The 19501-nt window shown below is 63.9% G+C and overlaps 3 non-coding genes across 3 annotated transcripts; all 3 read right to left on the bottom strand.

Moving 5' to 3' along the window:
• Window positions 1-1866: 1866 nt before the first annotated feature.
• LOC131861626 (5S ribosomal RNA) lies at window positions 1867-1985 on the bottom strand. The gene has a single exon (XR_009360660.1). It is a non-coding gene; the product is annotated as a 5S ribosomal RNA (ribosomal RNA).
• A 5990-nt stretch (window positions 1986-7975) lies between these two features.
• On the bottom strand, window positions 7976-8094 carry LOC131861625 (5S ribosomal RNA). The gene has a single exon (XR_009360659.1). It is a non-coding gene; the product is annotated as a 5S ribosomal RNA (ribosomal RNA).
• A 5914-nt stretch (window positions 8095-14008) lies between these two features.
• LOC131861623 (5S ribosomal RNA) lies at window positions 14009-14127 on the bottom strand. The gene has a single exon (XR_009360657.1). It is a non-coding gene; the product is annotated as a 5S ribosomal RNA (ribosomal RNA).
• Window positions 14128-19501: the final 5374 nt, after the last annotated feature.

The raw sequence follows: 19501 nt of genomic DNA, 5'->3' as shown, positions 1-19501 counted from the left end.
GGTTTGCCCCGGGTGCGCACCTCGCGTGCACCTTCGCCGCGGTGGGCACCATGGCGTGCACGAAGTCGGAGCCCGGTTTGCCCCGGGTGCGCACCTCGCGTGCACCTTCGCCGGGGTGGGCACCTCGGCTGGGTTGCGCGCCCTGGTGCGCACCAAGGAGCGCTCCGAAGTGTGCTCCAAGGTGCGGCGTGCACGAAGTCGGAGCCCGGTTTGCCCCGGGTGCGCACCTCGCGTGCACCTTGGCGCGGTGGGCACCATGGCGTGCACGAAGTCGGAGCCCGGTTTGCCCCGGGTGCGCACCCCGCGTGCACCTTCGCCGGGGTGGGCACCTCGGCTGGGTTGCGCGCCCTGGTGCGCACCAAGGAGCGCTCCGAAGTGTGCTCCAAGGTGCGGCGTGCACGAAGTCGGAGCCCGGTTTGCCCCGGGTGCGCACCTCGCGTGCACCTTCGCCGCGGTGGGCACCTTGGCTGGGTTGGGCACCATTGAGCGCTCCGAAGTGTGCTCCAAGGTGCGCACCATGGCCCTCCAAGGTGCGCAGCATGGCGTGCACGAAGTCGGAGCCCGGTTTGCCCCGGGTGCGCACCTCGCGTGCACCTTCGCCAGGGTGGGCACCTCGGTGCGCACACCTTCTCAATGTTTTCTTGCCTTTTCTGGAAATTGGTGAAGGCAGCGCATCAAAGGTGCGCACCTCGGTGTGCTCCGAGGTGCGAACCCGAGAGCGCTCCGAGGTGCCCACGAAGTCGAAAGTCGGGTTAATTGCATTGTTTTCCCCGGGTGCGCTCCGAGGTGCGCAACATCGGTGCGCACCAAGGAGGGCTCCGAAGTGTGCTCCAAGGTGCGCACGATTCGGAGCTCGGTTTGCCCGGGGTGCGCACACCTTGGCTGGGTTGCGCACCCTTTGTGCGCTCCAAGGTGCGCACGAAGTCGGAGCTCGGTTTGCCCCGGGTGCGCACCTTCGCCAGGGTGCGCACCTTGATGCGCACGCCTTGGCTGGGCTGCGCACCTTGGTGGGCGCCATGGTGCGCACCTTTCGTGCGCTCCAAGGTGCGCACGAAGTCGGAGCTCGGTTTGCCCCGGGTGCGCACCTTGGTGGGCGCCATGGTGCACTCCGAGGTGCCCAAGATTGGTGCGCACCAAGGAGCGCTCCGAAGTGCGCTCCAAGGTGCGCAGGTGCGCGCGAAGTCGAAAGTTGGGTTAATTGTCCGGTTTGCCTCGGGTGCGCACCTTGCGTGCACCTTCGCCAGGGTGGGCGCCTTGGTGCGCACACCTTGGCTGGGCTGCGCACCCGGGCGCGCACACCTTGGCACCCGCGTTTCCTTCATTTTAAATTTTTTTTTTTTACAATCTCTCAAGTGGGAAATTCTATAATCTCAACTTTTTTTGCCTTTTCAGGAAACTTTTGAATGGAGCGCATCATTGGTGCGCTCCGAAGTGTGCTCCAAGGTGCGCACCTCTGGTGTGCTCCAAAGCTCTCTCCAGCTGCGTGCACCTGCCCCGGCCGCGCACCCGGCCCCGCCCAGCTTCGCTCACCTGTCCCGGGCGTCTGGTGCGGAACCTTAGAGTAAGAAACATCACCGTGCACCTTGGCCAACGTGCGCGACTCGACCGAGCGCGCACTGGCCGAGGTGCACACCGATTTCACCTGGGTGCGCGCGCAGCACCTCGGGCGCACCGGGGTGCGCGCACAACGCCCGGGTTGCACCGTGGCCTGTGTGCTCGGGGCGCCTCGGGTGCGCGCTCGGTGTCGCCCCCCGCGCGCGCGGTAGTGCGGGCAGCGCACCCCGGCCCGGCCCGGCCCCGACGAGAACGCAAACGGGCAAAAGGTTTATTCAAATAGCATTGCGACGCCCGGCGAAAAACTAAGAAAGGGTGCAACACCGGGACTTCCCGGGAGGTCACCCATCCCAGTACTACTCCGGCCCAAGCGCGCTTAACTGCGGAGTTCTGATGGGATCCGGTGCACTAACGCTGGTATGATCGCACCCGTTATGAGCTTGTCGCAGTGTGTACTTAGCAAACCGCGACCCACGTGCGAATCCACCCCGGCCACCCACCCCCGTCGAGGTGCACACCCTCCCTCGCGAAGTGCGCCCCGTTCGCCAAGTGTGAGCCCTGCCCGGGTGCGCGCACCTTGCTAGGGCGTCGGGTGTGCACCCGGCCCGGCCTACGTGCGTGCACCTGGACGGGGCGTCGTGTGCGTGCAGTGTCCCGTCTGCAACGCGGTGCCCACACACCACCTCGGGCGCAACGACCTGCGCTCACATGTGGGCCGAGTGCACCTTGGTGCATGTTCGGGGCGCCTCGGGTGCACGCTCGATCTTGCCCCGGTGCACCAAGGCGCTCGGTTTGCCCCGGGTGCGCACTTGGTGCAAGGTGGGCACCCAAAATAGGGATCAAGCACCAAAACACAAGTTTCGGGATGCAAAATGGGACCCAAGGACCACAAATGCGTTCCAAGACCCATGATGGGTCCACGAGAACAAAAATGTGTTCCGAGACTTAATAAACAAATATTGGGTTTTAGGAGAAGAAACATGCTCTGATGCCCAAAACGAGAATCGACCCCGAAAAGGCCACAGGCCAAAAGTGGGATGCGAGACAAAAAAAAATGGGACCCGAGGACCAAAATTGGGTTCCCAGGTCGAAGACAGGGCAACCGGACAAGAAACGACCTCTAAGGCTCGAAATGAGTCCCGACGACTAAAACTTGACAAGAAGCACCCATCAGGCACCCAACTCGACACCCATGGGATGCCGACCCACCCGGGCTTCCACCTAGCACACCTTGGCACCCACCCACCCTCGCACCCAACCTCGCACCCAACTTAGCACCTTTGAACCCACATTGGCACTCACCCTGACCCTGGCACCTTGGAACCCACATTGGCACTCACCTTGACCCTGGCACCCACCTTTGCACTCACCTTGGGACCCACCCTGGCTCCCACCTCGGCACCCACCCAGACACCCACCTTGGTTCCTTGGCACCCACCTTGGATCCTTGGCACCCACCCCGACACCCACCTTGGCACGCAACTTGGCTACTTGCCACCCACCTTGGCTCCTTGACGCCCACCCCGACAACCACCCCGTGACCTACCCTGGCTAGGGTTGGTGCACACCCACCCTGGTGCCCACCTTGGCACCCACCCCATGACCCACCTTGGCACGCACCTTAGTACCCACCCCGTTACCCACCCTAGGACCCACCCCGTGACCCACCTTGGCCAGGGTGGGTGCCTTGGTGCGCACAACTTGCCTGGGCTGCACACCAGGGCGGGCTCAAGATGGCACCCGCGTTCCGTTTTTTTCACTATCTTTCAAAACGGAAATTTTAAAATCTCGTTTTTTTTTTTTTTTTGCCTTTTCTGGAAATTAGTGAAGGCAGCGCATCAAAGGTGCGCAATGCTGGTGCGAACCCGGGAGCGCTCCGATGTGTGCTCCAAGGTGCGGCGTGCACGAAGTCCGAGCCCGGCTTGCCCCGGGTGCGCACCTCGCGTGCACCTTCGCCGGGGTGAGCACCTTGGCTGGGTTGCGCGCCCTGGTGCGCACCAAGGAGCGCTCTGAAGTGTGCTCCAAGGTGCGGCGTGCACGAAGTCGGAGCTCGGTTTGCCCCGGGTGTGCACCTCGGGTGCGCACCTCGCGTGCACCTTCGCTGCGGTGGGCACCTTGGCTGGGTTGCGCGCCTTGGTGGGCACCATGCAGTGCACGAAGTCGGAGCCCGGTTTGCCCCGGGCGCGCACCTCCGCCAGGGTGGGCACCTTGGTGCGCACAACTTGCCTGGGCTGCGCACCAGGAAGGGCTCAAGATGGCACCCGCGTTCCGTTTTTTTCACTATCTTTCAGAACGGAAATTTTAAAATATCGTTTTTTTTTGCCTTTTCTGGAAATTAGTGAAGGCAGCGCATCAAAGGTGCGCAACGCTGGTGCGAACCTGGGAGCGCTCCGATGTGTGCTCCAAGGTGCGGCGTGCACGAAGTCGGAGCCCGGTTTGCCCCGGGTGCGCCCTGGTGGGCACCATGGTGCGCACCAAGGAGCGCTCCGAAGTGTGCTCCAAGGTGCGGCCTGCACGAAGTCGGAGCCCGGTTTGCCCCGGGTGTGCACCGCGGGTGGGCACCTTGGTGCGCATGCCTTGCCTGGGCTGCGCACCAGGGCGGGCTCAAGATGGCACCCGCGTTCCGTTTTTTTCACTATCTTTCAAAACGGAAATTTTAAAATCTCATTTTTTTTTGCCTTTTCTGGAAATTAGTGAAGGCAGCGCATCAAAGGTGCGCACCTCGCTGCCCACCACGGTGCGCAACGCCGGTGGGCACCCGGGAGTGCTTCGAAGTGTGCTCCAAGGTGCTGCGTGCACGTTGTCGGAGCCCGGTTTGCCCCGGGTGCGCACCTCGCGTGCACCTTCGTCGGGGTGGGCACCTTGGCTGGGTTTGCCCCGGCTGCGCTCCGAAGCGGGGTTATTGGAGCGCCGCCTCTTTTTTTGTCGGAGCGTTTGGTGGGGTTTCTCGCATTGGCTCTTCCCAGGCCCGGTTGCCACCCTGGCGCGCACGAAGTCGGAAGTAGGGTTAATTGCCCGGGTGCGCACCTTTGCCAGGGTGGGCACCTTACCTGGGCTGTGCACCAGGGCGGGCTCAAGATGGCACCCGCGTTCCGTTTTTTTCACTATCTTTCAAAACGGAAATTTTAAAATCTCCTCTTTTTTTTGCCTTTTCTGGAAATTAGTGAAGGCAGCGCATCAAAGGTGCGCACCTCGCTGCCCACCTTGGTGTGCTCTGAGGTGCGCACCCGGGAGCGCTACGAAGTGTGCTCCAAGGTGCGGCGTGCACGTTGTCGGAGCCCGGTTTGCCCCGGGTGCGCACCTCGCCTGCACCTTGGCCGGGGTGGGCACCCTGGCTGGGTTTGCCCAGGGTGCGCTCCGAAGCGGGGTTACTGGAGCGCCCCCTCTTTTTTTGTCAGAGCGTTTGGTGGGGTTTCTCGCATTGGCTCTTCCCAGGCCCGGTTGTTGGGTGCGCTCCCACCCTGGCGCGCGCGAAGTTGGAAGTTGGGTTAATTGCCCGGGCGCGCACCTTCGCCAGGGTGGGCACCTTGGTGCGCACACCTTGGCTGGGCTGCGCACCAGGGCGGGCTCAAGATGGCACCAGCATTCCCTTTTTCTCACTATCTTTCAAAACGGAAATTTTAAAATCTCGTTTTCTTTTGCCTTTTATGGAAATTAGTGAAGGCATCGCATCAAAGGTGCGCACCTCGCTGCCCACCTTGGTGTGCTCCGAGGTGCCCACCACGGTGCGCTCCGAGGTGCCCACCACGGTGCGCAACGCCGGTGCGAACCCGGGAGCGCCCCGATGTGTGCTCCAAGGTGCGGCGTGCACGAAGCCGGACCCCGGTTTGCCCCGGGTGCGCACCTCGCGTGCACCTTGGTGCGCACACCTTGGCTGGGTTGCGCGGCCTGGTGGGCACCATGGTGCGCACCAAGGAGCGCTCCGAAGTGTGCTCCAAGGTGCGGCGTGCACGAAGTCCTAGCCCGGTTTGCCCCGGGTGCGCACCTTCGCCGCGGTGGGCACCATGGCGTGCACGAAGTCGGAGCCCGGTTTGCCCCGGGTGCGCACCTCGCGTGCACCTTCGCCGGGGTGGGCACCTCGGCTGGGTTGCGCGCCCTGGTGCGCACCAAGGAGCGCTCCGAAGTGTGCTCCAAGGTGCGGCGTGCACGAAGTCGGAGCCCGGTTTGCCCCGGGTGCGCACCTTCGCCGCGGTGGGCACCCTGGTGCGCACCATGGCGTGCACGAAGTCGGAGCCCGATTTGCCCCGGGTGCGCACCTCGCGTGCACCTTCGGCGGGGTTGCGCGCCCTGGTGCGCACCAAGGAGCGCTCCGAAGTGTGCTCCAAGGTGCGGCGTGCACGAAGTCGGAGCCCGGTTTGCCCCGGGTGCGCACCTCGCGTGCACCTTCGGCGGGGTTGCGCGCCCTGGTGGGCACCATGGTGCGCACCAAGGAGCGCTCCGAAGTGTGCTCCAAGGTGCGGCGTGCACGAAGTCGGAGCCCGGTTTGCCCCGGGTGCGCACCTCGCGTGCACCTTCGCCGCGGTGGGCACCATGGCGTGCACGAAGTCGGAGCCCGGTTTGCCCCGGGTGCGCACCTCGCGTGCACCTTCGCCGCGGTGGGCACCATGGCGTGCACGAAGTCGGAGCCCGGTTTGCCCCGGGTGCGCACCTCGCGTGCACCTTCGCTGGGGTGGGCACCTCGGCTGGGTTGCGCGCCCTGGTGCGCACCAAGGAGCGCTCCGAAGTGTGCTCCAAGGTGCGGCGTGCACGAAGTCGGAGCCCGGTTTGCCCCGGGTGCGCACCTCGCGTGCACCTTCGCCGCGGTGGGCACCATGGCGTGCACGAAGTCGGAGCCCGGTTTGCCCCGGGTGCGCACCCCGCGTGCACCTTCGCCGGGGTGGGCACCTCGGCTGGGTTGCGCGCCCTGGTGCGCACCAAGGAGCGCTCCGAAGTGTGCTCCAAGGTGCGGCGTGCACGAAGTCGGAGCCCGGTTTACCCCGGGTGCGCACCTCGCGTGCACCTTCGCCGCGGTGGGCACCTTGGCTGGGTTGGGCACCATTGAGCGCTCCGAAGTGTGCTCCAAGGTGCGCACCATGGCCCTCCAAGGTGCGCAGCATGGCGTGCACGAAGTCGGAGCCCGGTTTGCCCCGGGTGCGCACCTCGCGTGCACCTTCGCCAGGGTGGGCACCTCGGTGCGCACACCTTCTCAATGTTTTCTTGCCTTTTCTGGAAATTGGTGAAGGCAGCGCATCAAAGGTGCGCACCTCGGTGTGCTCCGAGGTGCGAACCCGAGAGCGCTCCGAGGTGCCCACGAAGTCGAAAGTCGGGTTAATTGCATTGTTTTCCCCGGGTGCGCTCCGAGGTGCGCAACATCGGTGCGCACCAAGGAGGGCTCCGAAGTGTGCTCCAAGGTGCGCACGATTCGGAGCTCGGTTTGCCCGGGGTGCGCACACCTTGGCTGGGTTGCGCACCCTTTGTGCGCTCCAAGGTGCGCACGAAGTCGGAGCTCGGTTTGCCCCGGGTGCGCACCTTCGCCAGGGTGCGCACCTTGATGCGCACGCCTTGGCTGGGCTGCGCACCTTGGTGGGCGCCATGGTGCGCACCTTTCGTGCGCTCCAAGGTGCGCACGAAGTCGGAGCTCGGTTTGCCCCGGGTGCGCACCTTGGTGGGCGCCATGGTGCACTCCGAGGTGCCCAAGATTGGTGCGCACCAAGGAGCGCTCCGAAGTGCGCTCCAAGGTGCGCAGGTGCGCGCGAAGTCGAAAGTTGGGTTAATTGTCCGGTTTGCCTCGGGTGCGCACCTTGCGTGCACCTTCGCCAGGGTGGGCGCCTTGGTGCGCACACCTTGGCTGGGCTGCGCACCCGGGCGCGCACACCTTGGCACCCGCGTTTCCTTCATTTTAAATTTTTTTTTTTTACAATCTCTCAAGTGGGAAATTCTATAATCTCAACTTTTTTTGCCTTTTCAGGAAACTTTTGAATGGAGCGCATCATTGGTGCGCTCCGAAGTGTGCTCCAAGGTGCGCACCTCTGGTGTGCTCCAAAGCTCTCTCCAGCTGCGTGCACCTGCCCCGGCCGCGCACCCGGCCCCGCCCAGCTTCGCTCACCTGTCCCGGGCGTCTGGTGCGGAACCTTAGAGTAAGAAACATCACCGTGCACCTTGGCCAACGTGCGCGACTCGACCGAGCGCGCACTGGCCGAGGTGCACACCGATTTCACCTGGGTGCGCGCGCAGCACCTCGGGCGCACCGGGGTGCGCGCACAACGCCCGGGTTGCACCGTGGCCTGTGTGCTCGGGGCGCCTCGGGTGCGCGCTCGGTGTCGCCCCCCGCGCGCGCGGTAGTGCGGGCAGCGCACCCCGGCCCGGCCCGGCCCCGACGAGAACGCAAACGGGCAAAAGGTTTATTCAAATAGCATTGCGACGCCCGGCGAAAAACTAAAAAAGGGTGCAACACCGGGACTTCCCGGGAGGTCACCCATCCCAGTACTACTCCGGCCCAAGCGCGCTTAACTGCGGAGTTCTGATGGGATCCGGTGCACTAACGCTGGTATGATCGCACCCGTTATGAGCTTGTCGCAGTGTGTACTTAGCAAACCGCGACCCACGTGCGAATCCACCCCGGCCACCCACCCCCGTCGAGGTGCACACCCTCCCTCGCGAAGTGCGCCCCGTTCGCCAAGTGTGAGCCCTGCCCGGGTGCGCGCACCTTGCTAGGGCGTCGGGTGTGCACCCGGCCCGGCCTACGTGCGTGCACCTGGACGGGGCGTCGTGTGCGTGCAGTGTCCCGTCTGCAACGCGGTGCCCACACACCACCTCGGGCGCAACGACCTGCGCTCACATGTGGGCCGAGTGCACCTTGGTGCATGTTCGGGGCGCCTCGGGTGCACGCTCGATCTTGCCCCGGTGCACCAAGGCGCTCGGTTTGCCCCGGGTGCGCACTTGGTGCAAGGTGGGCACCCAAAATAGGGATCAAGCACCAAAACACAAGTTTCGGGATGCAAAATGGGACCCAAGGACCACAAATGCGTTCCAAGACCCATGATGGGTCCACGAGAACAAAAATGTGTTCCGAGACTTAATAAACAAATATTGGGTTTTAGGAGAAGAAACATGCTCTGATGCCCAAAACGAGAATCGACCCCGAAAAGGCCACAGGCCAAAAGTGGGATGCGAGACAAAAAAAAATGGGACCCGAGGACCAAAATTGGGTTCCCAGGTCGAAGACAGGGCAACCGGACAAGAAACGACCTCTAAGGCTCGAAATGAGTCCCGACGACTAAAACTTGACAAGAAGCACCCATCAGGCACCCAACTCGACACCCATGGGATGCCGACCCACCCGGGCTTCCACCTAGCACACCTTGGCACCCACCCACCCTCGCACCCAACCTCGCACCCAACTTAGCACCTTTGAACCCACATTGGCACTCACCCTGACCCTGGCACCTTGGAACCCACATTGGCACTCACCTTGACCCTGGCACCCACCTTTGCACTCACCTTGGGACCCACCCTGGCTCCCACCTCGGCACCCACCCAGACACCCACCTTGGTTCCTTGGCACCCACCTTGGATCCTTGGCACCCACCCCGACACCCACCTTGGCACGCAACTTGGCTACTTGCCACCCACCTTGGCTCCTTGACGCCCACCCCGACAACCACCCCGTGACCTACCCTGGCTAGGGTTGGTGCACACCCACCCTGGTGCCCACCTTGGCACCCACCCCATGACCCACCTTGGCACGCACCTTAGTACCCACCCCGTTACCCACCCTAGGACCCACCCCGTGACCCACCTTGGCCAGGGTGGGTGCCTTGGTGCGCACAACTTGCCTGGGCTGCACACCAGGGCGGGCTCAAGATGGCACCCGCGTTCCGTTTTTTTCACTATCTTTCAAAACGGAAATTTTAAAATCTCGTTTTTTTTTTTTTTTTGCCTTTTCTGGAAATTAGTGAAGGCAGCGCATCAAAGGTGCGCAATGCTGGTGCGAACCCGGGAGCGCTCCGATGTGTGCTCCAAGGTGCGGCGTGCACGAAGTCCGAGCCCGGCTTGCCCCGGGTGCGCACCTCGCGTGCACCTTCGCCGGGGTGAGCACCTTGGCTGGGTTGCGCGCCCTGGTGCGCACCAAGGAGCGCTCTGAAGTGTGCTCCAAGGTGCGGCGTGCACGAAGTCGGAGCTCGGTTTGCCCCGGGTGTGCACCTCGGGTGCGCACCTCGCGTGCACCTTCGCTGCGGTGGGCACCTTGGCTGGGTTGCGCGCCTTGGTGGGCACCATGCAGTGCACGAAGTCGGAGCCCGGTTTGCCCCGGGCGCGCACCTCCGCCAGGGTGGGCACCTTGGTGCGCACAACTTGCCTGGGCTGCGCACCAGGAAGGGCTCAAGATGGCACCCGCGTTCCGTTTTTTTCACTATCTTTCAGAACGGAAATTTTAAAATATCGTTTTTTTTTGCCTTTTCTGGAAATTAGTGAAGGCAGCGCATCAAAGGTGCGCAACGCTGGTGCGAACCTGGGAGCGCTCCGATGTGTGCTCCAAGGTGCGGCGTGCACGAAGTCGGAGCCCGGTTTGCCCCGGGTGCGCCCTGGTGGGCACCATGGTGCGCACCAAGGAGCGCTCCGAAGTGTGCTCCAAGGTGCGGCCTGCACGAAGTCGGAGCCCGGTTTGCCCCGGGCGTGCACCGCGGGTGGGCACCTTGGTGCGCATGCCTTGCCTGGGCTGCGCACCAGGGCGGGCTCAAGATGGCACCCGCGTTCCGTTTTTTTCACTATCTTTCAAAACGGAAATTTTAAAATCTCATTTTTTTTTGCCTTTTCTGGAAATTAGTGAAGGCAGCGCATCAAAGGTGCGCACCTCGCTGCCCACCACGGTGCGCAACGCCGGTGGGCACCCGGGAGTGCTTCGAAGTGTGCTCCAAGGTGCTGCGTGCACGTTGTCGGAGCCCGGTTTGCCCCGGGTGCGCACCTCGCGTGCACCTTCGTCGGGGTGGGCACCTTGGCTGGGTTTGCCCCGGCTGCGCTCCGAAGCGGGGTTATTGGAGCGCCGCCTCTTTTTTTGTCGGAGCGTTTGGTGGGGTTTCTCGCATTGGCTCTTCCCAGGCCCGGTTGCCACCCTGGCGCGCACGAAGTCGGAAGTAGGGTTAATTGCCCGGGTGCGCACCTTTGCCAGGGTGGGCACCTTACCTGGGCTGTGCACCAGGGCGGGCTCAAGATGGCACCCGCGTTCCGTTTTTTTCACTATCTTTCAAAACGGAAATTTTAAAATCTCCTCTTTTTTTTGCCTTTTCTGGAAATTAGTGAAGGCAGCGCATCAAAGGTGCGCACCTCGCTGCCCACCTTGGTGTGCTCTGAGGTGCGCACCCGGGAGCGCTACGAAGTGTGCTCCAAGGTGCGGCGTGCACGTTGTCGGAGCCCGGTTTGCCCCGGGTGCGCACCTCGCCTGCACCTTGGCCGGGGTGGGCACCCTGGCTGGGTTTGCCCAGGGTGCGCTCCGAAGCGGGGTTACTGGAGCGCCCCCTCTTTTTTTGTCAGAGCGTTTGGTGGGGTTTCTCGCATTGGCTCTTCCCAGGCCCGGTTGTTGGGTGCGCTCCCACCCTGGCGCGCGCGAAGTTGGAAGTTGGGTTAATTGCCCGGGCGCGCACCTTCGCCGGGTGGGCACCTTGGTGCGCACACCTTGGCTGGGCTGCGCACCAGGGCGGGCTCAAGATGGCACCAGCATTCCCTTTTTCTCACTATCTTTCAAAACGGAAATTTTAAAATCTCGTTTTTTTTTGCCTTTTATGGAAATTAGTGAAGGCATCGCATCAAAGGTGCGCACCTCGCTGCCCACCTTGGTGTGCTCCGAGGTGCCCACCACGGTGCGCTCCGAGGTGCCCACCACGGTGCGCAACGCCGGTGCGAACCCGGGAGCGCCCCGATGTGTGCTCCAAGGTGCGGCGTGCACGAAGCCGGACCCCGGTTTGCCCCGGGTGCGCACCTCGCGTGCACCTTGGTGCGCACACCTTGGCTGGGTTGCGCGGCCTGGTGGGCACCATGGTGCGCACCAAGGAGCGCTCCAAAGTGTGCTCCAAGGTGCGGCGTGCACGAAGTCCTAGCCCGGTTTGCCCCGGGTGCGCACCTTCGCCGCGGTGGGCACCATGGCGTGCACGAAGTCGGAGCCCGGTTTGCCCCGGGTGCGCACCTCGCGTGCACCTTCGCCGGGGTGGGCACCTCGGCTGGGTTGCGCGCCCTGGTGCGCACCAAGGAGCGCTCCGAAGTGTGCTCCAAGGTGCGGCGTGCACGAAGTCGGAGCCCGGTTTGCCCCGGGTGCGCACCTTCGCCGCGGTGGGCACCCTGGTGCGCACCATGGCGTGCACGAAGTCGGAGCCCGGTTTGCCCCGGGTGCGCACCTCGCGTGCACCTTCGGCGGGGTTGCGCGCCCTGGTGCGCACCAAGGAGCGCTCCGAAGTGTGCTCCAAGGTGCGGCGTGCACGAAGTCGGAGCCCGGTTTGCCCCGGGTGCGCACCTCGCGTGCACCTTCGGCGGGGTTGCGCGCCCTGGTGGGCACCATGGTGCGCACCAAGGAGCGCTCCGAAGTGTGCTCCAAGGTGCGGCGTGCACGAAGTCGGAGCCCGGTTTGCCCCGGGTGCGCACCTCGCGTGCACCTTCGCCGCGGTGGGCACCATGGCGTGCACGAAGTCGGAGCCCGGTTTGCCCCGGGTGCGCACCTCGCGTGCACCTTCGCCGGGGTGGGCACCTCGGCTGGGTTGCGCGCCCTGGTGCGCACCAAGGAGCGCTCCGAAGTGTGCTCCAAGGTGCGGCGTGCACGAAGTCGGAGCCCGGTTTGCCCCGGGTGCGCACCTCGCGTGCACCTTCGCCGCGGTGGGCACCATGGCGTGCACGAAGTCGGAGCCCGGTTTGCCCCGGGTGCGCACCCCGCGTGCACCTTCGCCGGGGTGGGCACCTCGGCTGGGTTGCGCGCCCTGGTGCGCACCAAGGAGCGCTCCGAAGTGTGCTCCAAGGTGCGGCGTGCACGAAGTCGGAGCCCGGTTTGCCCCGGGTGCGCACCTCGCGTGCACCTTCGCCGCGGTGGGCACCTTGGCTGGGTTGGGCACCATTGAGCGCTCCGAAGTGTGCTCCAAGGTGCGCACCATGGCCCTCCAAGGTGCGCAGCATGGCGTGCACGAAGTCGGAGCCCGGTTTGCCCCGGGTGCGCACCTCGCGTGCACCTTCGCCAGGGTGGGCACCTCGGTGCGCACACCTTCTCAATGTTTTCTTGCCTTTTCTGGAAATTGGTGAAGGCAGCGCATCAAAGGTGCGCACCTCGGTGTGCTCCGAGGTGCGAACCCGAGAGCGCTCCGAGGTGCCCACGAAGTCGAAAGTCGGGTTAATTGCATTGTTTTCCCCGGGTGCGCTCCGAGGTGCGCAACATCGGTGCGCACCAAGGAGGGCTCCGAAGTGTGCTCCAAGGTGCGCACGATTCGGAGCTCGGTTTGCCCGGGGTGCGCACACCTTGGCTGGGTTGCGCACCCTTTGTGCGCTCCAAGGTGCGCACGAAGTCGGAGCTCGGTTTGCCCCGGGTGCGCACCTTCGCCAGGGTGCGCACCTTGATGCGCACGCCTTGGCTGGGCTGCGCACCTTGGTGGGCGCCATGGTGCGCACCTTTCGTGCGCTCCAAGGTGCGCACGAAGTCGGAGCTCGGTTTGCCCCGGGTGCGCACCTTGGTGGGCGCCATGGTGCACTCCGAGGTGCCCAAGATTGGTGCGCACCAAGGAGCGCTCCGAAGTGCGCTCCAAGGTGCGCAGGTGCGCGCGAAGTCGAAAGTTGGGTTAATTGTCCGGTTTGCCTCGGGTGCGCACCTTGCGTGCACCTTCGCCAGGGTGGGCGCCTTGGTGCGCACACCTTGGCTGGGCTGCGCACCCGGGCGCGCACACCTTGGCACCCGCGTTTCCTTCATTTTAAATTTTTTTTTTTTACAATCTCTCAAGTGGGAAATTCTATAATCTCAACTTTTTTTGCCTTTTCAGGAAACTTTTGAATGGAGCGCATCATTGGTGCGCTCCGAAGTGTGCTCCAAGGTGCGCACCTCTGGTGTGCTCCAAAGCTCTCTCCAGCTGCGTGCACCTGCCCCGGCCGCGCACCCGGCCCCGCCCAGCTTCGCTCACCTGTCCCGGGCGTCTGGTGCGGAACCTTAGAGTAAGAAACATCACCGTGCACCTTGGCCAACGTGCGCGACTCGACCGAGCGCGCACTGGCCGAGGTGCACACCGATTTCACCTGGGTGCGCGCGCAGCACCTCGGGCGCACCGGGGTGCGCGCACAACGCCCGGGTTGCACCGTGGCCTGTGTGCTCGGGGCGCCTCGGGTGCGCGCTCGGTGTCGCCCCCGCGCGCGCGGTAGTGCGGGCAGCGCACCCCGGCCCGGCCCGGCCCCGACGAGAACGCAAACGGGCAAAAGGTTTATTCAAATAGCATTGCGACGCCCGGCGAAAAACTAAGAAAGGGTGCAACACCGGGACTTCCCGGGAGGTCACCCATCCCAGTACTACTCCGGCCCAAGCGCGCTTAACTGCGGAGTTCTGATGGGATCCGGTGCACTAACGCTGGTATGATCGCACCCGTTATGAGCTTGTCGCAGTGTGTACTTAGCAAACCGCGACCCACGTGCGAATCCACCCCGGCCACCCACCCCCGTCGAGGTGCACACCCTCCCTCGCGAAGTGCGCCCCGTTCGCCAAGTGTGAGCCCTGCCCGGGTGCGCGCACCTTGCTAGGGCGTCGGGTGTGCACCCGGCCCGGCCTACGTGCGTGCACCTGGACGGGGCGTCGTGTGCGTGCAGTGTCCCGTCTGCAACGCGGTGCCCACACACCACCTCGGGCGCAACGACCTGCGCTCACATGTGGGCCGAGTGCACCTTGGTGCATGTTCGGGGCGCCTCGGGTGCACGCTCGATCTTGCCCCGGTGCACCAAGGCGCTCGGTTTGCCCCGGGTGCGCACTTGGTGCAAGGTGGGCACCCAAAATAGGGATCAAGCACCAAAACACAAGTTTCGGGATGCAAAATGGGACCCAAGGACCACAAATGCGTTCCAAGACCCATGATGGGTCCACGAGAACAAAAATGTGTTCCGAGACTTAATAAACAAATATTGGGTTTTAGGAGAAGAAACATGCTCTGATGCCCAAAACGAGAATCGACCCCGAAAAGGCCACAGGCCAAAAGTGGGATGCGAGACAAAAAAAAATGGGACCCGAGGACCAAAATTGGGTTCCCAGGTCGAAGACAGGGCAACCGGACAAGAAACGACCTCTAAGGCTCGAAATGAGTCCCGACGACTAAAACTTGACAAGAAGCACCCATCAGGCACCCAACTCGACACCCATGGGATGCCGACCCACCCGGGCTTCCACCTAGCACACCTTGGCACCCACCCACCCTCGCACCCAACCTCGCACCCAACTTAGCACCTTTGAACCCACATTGGCACTCACCCTGACCCTGGCACCTTGGAACCCACATTGGCACTCACCTTGACCCTGGCACCCACCTTTGCACTCACCTTGGGACCCACCCTGGCTCCCACCTCGGCACCCACCCAGACACCCACCTTGGTTCCTTGGCACCCACCTTGGATCCTTGGCACCCACCCCGACACCCACCTTGGCACGCAACTTGGCTACTTGCCACCCACCTTGGCTCCTTGACGCCCACCCCGACAACCACCCCGTGACCTACCCTGGCTAGGGTTGGTGCACACCCACCCTGGTGCCCACCTTGGCACCCACCCCATGACCCACCTTGGCACGCACCTTAGTACCCACCCCGTTACCCACCCTAGGACCCACCCCGTGACCCACCTTGGCCAGGGTGGGTGCCTTGGTGCGCACAACTTGCCTGGGCTGCACACCAGGGCGGGCTCAAGATGGCACCCGCGTTCCGTTTTTTTCACTATCTTTCAAAACGGAAATTTTAAAATCTCGTTTTTTTTTTTTTTTTGCCTTTTCTGGAAATTAGTGAAGGCAGCGCATCAAAGGTGCGCAATGCTGGTGCGAACCCGGGAGCGCTCCGATGTGTGCTCCAAGGTGCGGCGTGCACGAAGTCCGAGCCCGGCTTGCCCCGGGTGCGCACCTCGCGTGCACCTTCGCCGGGGTGAGCACCTTGGCTGGGTTGCGCGCCCTGGTGCGCACCAAGGAGCGCTCTGAAGTGTGCTCCAAGGTGCGGCGTGCACGAAGTCGGAGCTCGGTTTGCCCCGGGTGTGCACCTCGGGTGCGCACCTCGCGTGCACCTTCGCTGCGGTGGGCACCTTGGCTGGGTTGCGCGCCTTGGTGGGCACCATGCAGTGCACGAAGTCGGAGCCCGGTTTGCCCCGGGCGCGCACCTCCGCCAGGGTGGGCACCTTGGTGCGCACAACTTGCCTGGGCTGCGCACCAGGAAGGGCTCAAGATGGCACCCGCGTTCCGTTTTTTTCACTATCTTTCAGAACGGAAATTTTAAAATATCGTTTTTTTTTGCCTTTTCTGGAAATTAGTGAAGGCAGCGCATCAAAGGTGCGCAACGCTGGTGCGAACCTGGGAGCGCTCCGATGTGTGCTCCAAGGTGCGGCGTGCACGAAGTCGGAGCCCGGTTTGCCCCGGGTGCGCCCTGGTGGGCACCATGGTGCGCACCAAGGAGCGCTCCGAAGTGTGCTCCAAGGTGCGGCCTGCACGAAGTCGGAGCCCGGTTTGCCCCGGGCGTGCACCGCGGGTGGGCACCTTGGTGCGCATGCCTTGCCTGGGCTGCGCACCAGGGCGGGCTCAAGATGGCACCCGCGTTCCGTTTTTTTCACTATCTTTCAAAACGGAAATTTTAAAATCTCATTTTTTTTTGCCTTTTCTGGAAATTAGTGAAGGCAGCGCATCAAAGGTGCGCACCTCGCTGCCCACCACGGTGCGCAACGCCGGTGGGCACCCGGGAGTGCTTCGAAGTGTGCTCCAAGGTGCTGCGTGCACGTTGTCGGAGCCCGGTTTGCCCCGGGTGCGCACCTCGCGTGCACCTTCGTCGGGGTGGGCACCTTGGCTGGGTTTGCCCCGGCTGCGCTCCGAAGCGGGGTTATTGGAGCGCCGCCTCTTTTTTTGTCGGAGCGTTTGGTGGGGTTTCTCGCATTGGCTCTTCCCAGGCCCGGTTGCCACCCTGGCGCGCACGAAGTCGGAAGTAGGGTTAATTGCCCGGGTGCGCACCTTTGCCAGGGTGGGCACCTTACCTGGGCTGTGCACCAGGGCGGGCTCAAGATGGCACCCGCGTTCCGTTTTTTTCACTATCTTTCAAAACGGAAATTTTAAAATCTCCTCTTTTTTTTGCCTTTTCTGGAAATTAGTGAAGGCAGCGCATCAAAGGTGCGCACCTCGCTGCCCACCTTGGTGTGCTCTGAGGTGCGCACCCGGGAGCGCTACGAAGTGTGCTCCAAGGTGCGGCGTGCACGTTGTCGGAGCCCGGTTTGCCCCGGGTGCGCACCTCGCCTGCACCTTGGCCGGGGTGGGCACCCTGGCTGGGTTTGCCCAGGGTGCGCTCCGAAGCGGGGTTACTGGAGCGCCCCCTCTTTTTTTGTCAGAGCGTTTGGTGGGGTTTCTCGCATTGGCTCTTCCCAGGCCCGGTTGTTGGGTGCGCTCCCACCCTGGCGCGCGCGAAGTTGGAAGTTGGGTTAATTGCCCGGGCGCGCACCTTCGCCAGGGTGGGCACCTTGGTGCGCACACCTTGGCTGGGCTGCGCACCAGGGCGGGCTCAAGATGGCACCAGCATTCCCTTTTTCTCACTATCTTTCAAAACGGAAATTTTAAAATCTCGTTTTCTTTTGCCTTTTATGGAAATTAGTGAAGGCATCGCATCAAAGGTGCGCACCTCGCTGCCCACCTTGGTGTGCTCCGAGGTGCCCACCACGGTGCGCTCCGAGGTGCCCACCACGGTGCGCAACGCCGGTGCGAACCCGGGAGCGCCCCGATGTGTGCTCCAAGGTGCGGCGTGCACGAAGCCGGACCCCGGTTTGCCCCGGGTGCGCACCTCGCGTGCACCTTGGTGCGCACACCTTGGCTGGGTTGCGCGGCCTGGTGGGCACCATGGTGCGCACCAAGGAGCGCTCCGAAGTGTGCTCCAAGGTGCGGCGTGCACGAAGTCCTAGCCCGGTTTGCCCCGGGTGCGCACCTTCGCCGCGGTGGGCACCATGGCGTGCACGAAGTCGGAGCCCGGTTTGCCCCGGGTGCGCACCTCGCGTGCACCTTCGCCGGGGTGGGCACCTCGGCTGGGTTGCGCGCCCTGGTGCGCACCAAGGAGCGCTCCGAAGTGTGCTCCAAGGTGCGGCGTGCACGAAGTCGGAGCCCGGTTTGCCCTGGGTGCGCACCTTCGCCGCGGTGGGCACCCTGGTGCGCACCATGGCGTGCACGAAGTCGGAGCCCGGTTTGCCCCGGGTGCGCACCTCGCGTGCACCTTCGGCGGGGTTGCGCGCCCTGGTGCGCACCAAGGAGCGCTCCGAAGTGTGCTCCAAGGTGCGGCGTGCACGAAGTCGGAGCCCGGTTTGCCCCGGGTGCGCACCTCGCGTGCACCTTCGGCGGGGTTGCGCGCCCTGGTGGGCACCATGGTGCGCACCAAGGAGCGCTCCGAAGTGTGCTCCAAGGTGCGGCGTGCACGAAGTCGGAGCCCGGTTTGCCCCGGGTGCGCACCTCGCGTGCACCTTCGCCGCGGTGGGCACCATGGCGTGCACGAAGTCGGAGCCCGGTTTGCCCCGGGTGCGCACCTCGCGTGCACCTTCGCCGGGGTGGGCACCTCGGCTGGGTTGCGCGCCCTGGTGCGCACCAAGGAGCGCTCCGAAGTGTGCTCCAAGGTGCGGCGTGCACGAAGTCGGAGCCCGGTTTGCCCCGGGTGCGCACCTCGCGTGCACCTTCGCCGCGGTGGGCACCATGGCGTGCACGAAGTCGGAGCCCGGTTTGCCTCGGGTGCGCACCCCGCGTGCACCTTCGCCGGGGTGGGCACCTCGGCTGGGTTGCGCGCCCTGGTGCGCACCAAGGAGCGCTCCGAAGTGTGCTCCAAGGTGCGGCGTGCACGAAGTCGGAGCCCGGTTTGCCCCGGGTGCGCACCTCGCGTGCACCTTCGCCGCGGTGGGCACCTTGGCTGGGTTGGGCACCATTGAGCGCTCCGAAGTGTGCTCCAAGGTGCGCACCATGGCCCTCCAAGGTGCGCAGCATGGCGTGCACGAAGTCGGAGCCCGGTTTGCCCCGGGTGCGCACCTCGCGTGCACCTTCGCCAGGGTGGGCACCTCGGTGCGCACACCTTCTCAATGTTTTCTTGCCTTTTCTGGAAATTGGTGAAGGCAGCGCATCAAAGGTGCGCACCTCGGTGTGCTCCGAGGTGCGAACCCGAGAGCGCTCCGAGGTGCCCACGAAGTCGAAAGTCGGGTTAATTGCATTGTTTTCCCCGGGTGCGCTCCGAGGTGCGCAACATCGGTGCGCACCAAGGAGGGCTCCGAAGTGTGCTCCAAGGTGCGCACGATTCGGAGCTCGGTTTGCCCGGGGTGCGCACACCTTGGCTGGGTTGCGCACCCTTTGTGCGCTCCAAGGTGCGCACGAAGTCGGAGCTCGGTTTGCCCCGGGTGCGCACCTTCGCCAGGGTGCGCACCTTGATGCGCACGCCTTGGCTGGGCTGCGCACCTTGGTGGGCGCCATGGTGCGCACCTTTCGTGCGCTCCAAGGTGCGCACGAAGTCGGAGCTCGGTTTGCCCCGGGTGCGCACCTTGGTGGGCGCCATGGTGCACTCCGAGGTGCCCAAGATTGGTGCGCAACAAGGAGCGCTCCGAAGTGCGCTCCAAGGTGCGCAGGTGCGCGCGAAGTCGAAAGTTGGGTTAATTGTCCGGTTTGCCTCGGGTGCGCACCTTGCGTGCACCTTCGCCAGGGTGGGCGCCTTGGTGCGCACACCTTGGCTGGGCTGCGCACCCGGGCGCGCACACCTTGGCACCCGCGTTTCCTTCATTT

Source organism: Cryptomeria japonica, unplaced genomic scaffold (assembly GCF_030272615.1).
Source record: "Cryptomeria japonica unplaced genomic scaffold, Sugi_1.0 HiC_scaffold_32, whole genome shotgun sequence".
NCBI classification, from domain to species: domain Eukaryota; kingdom Viridiplantae; phylum Streptophyta; class Pinopsida; order Cupressales; family Cupressaceae; genus Cryptomeria; species Cryptomeria japonica.
This window is presented reverse-complemented; position numbering and strand designations above follow the sequence as displayed.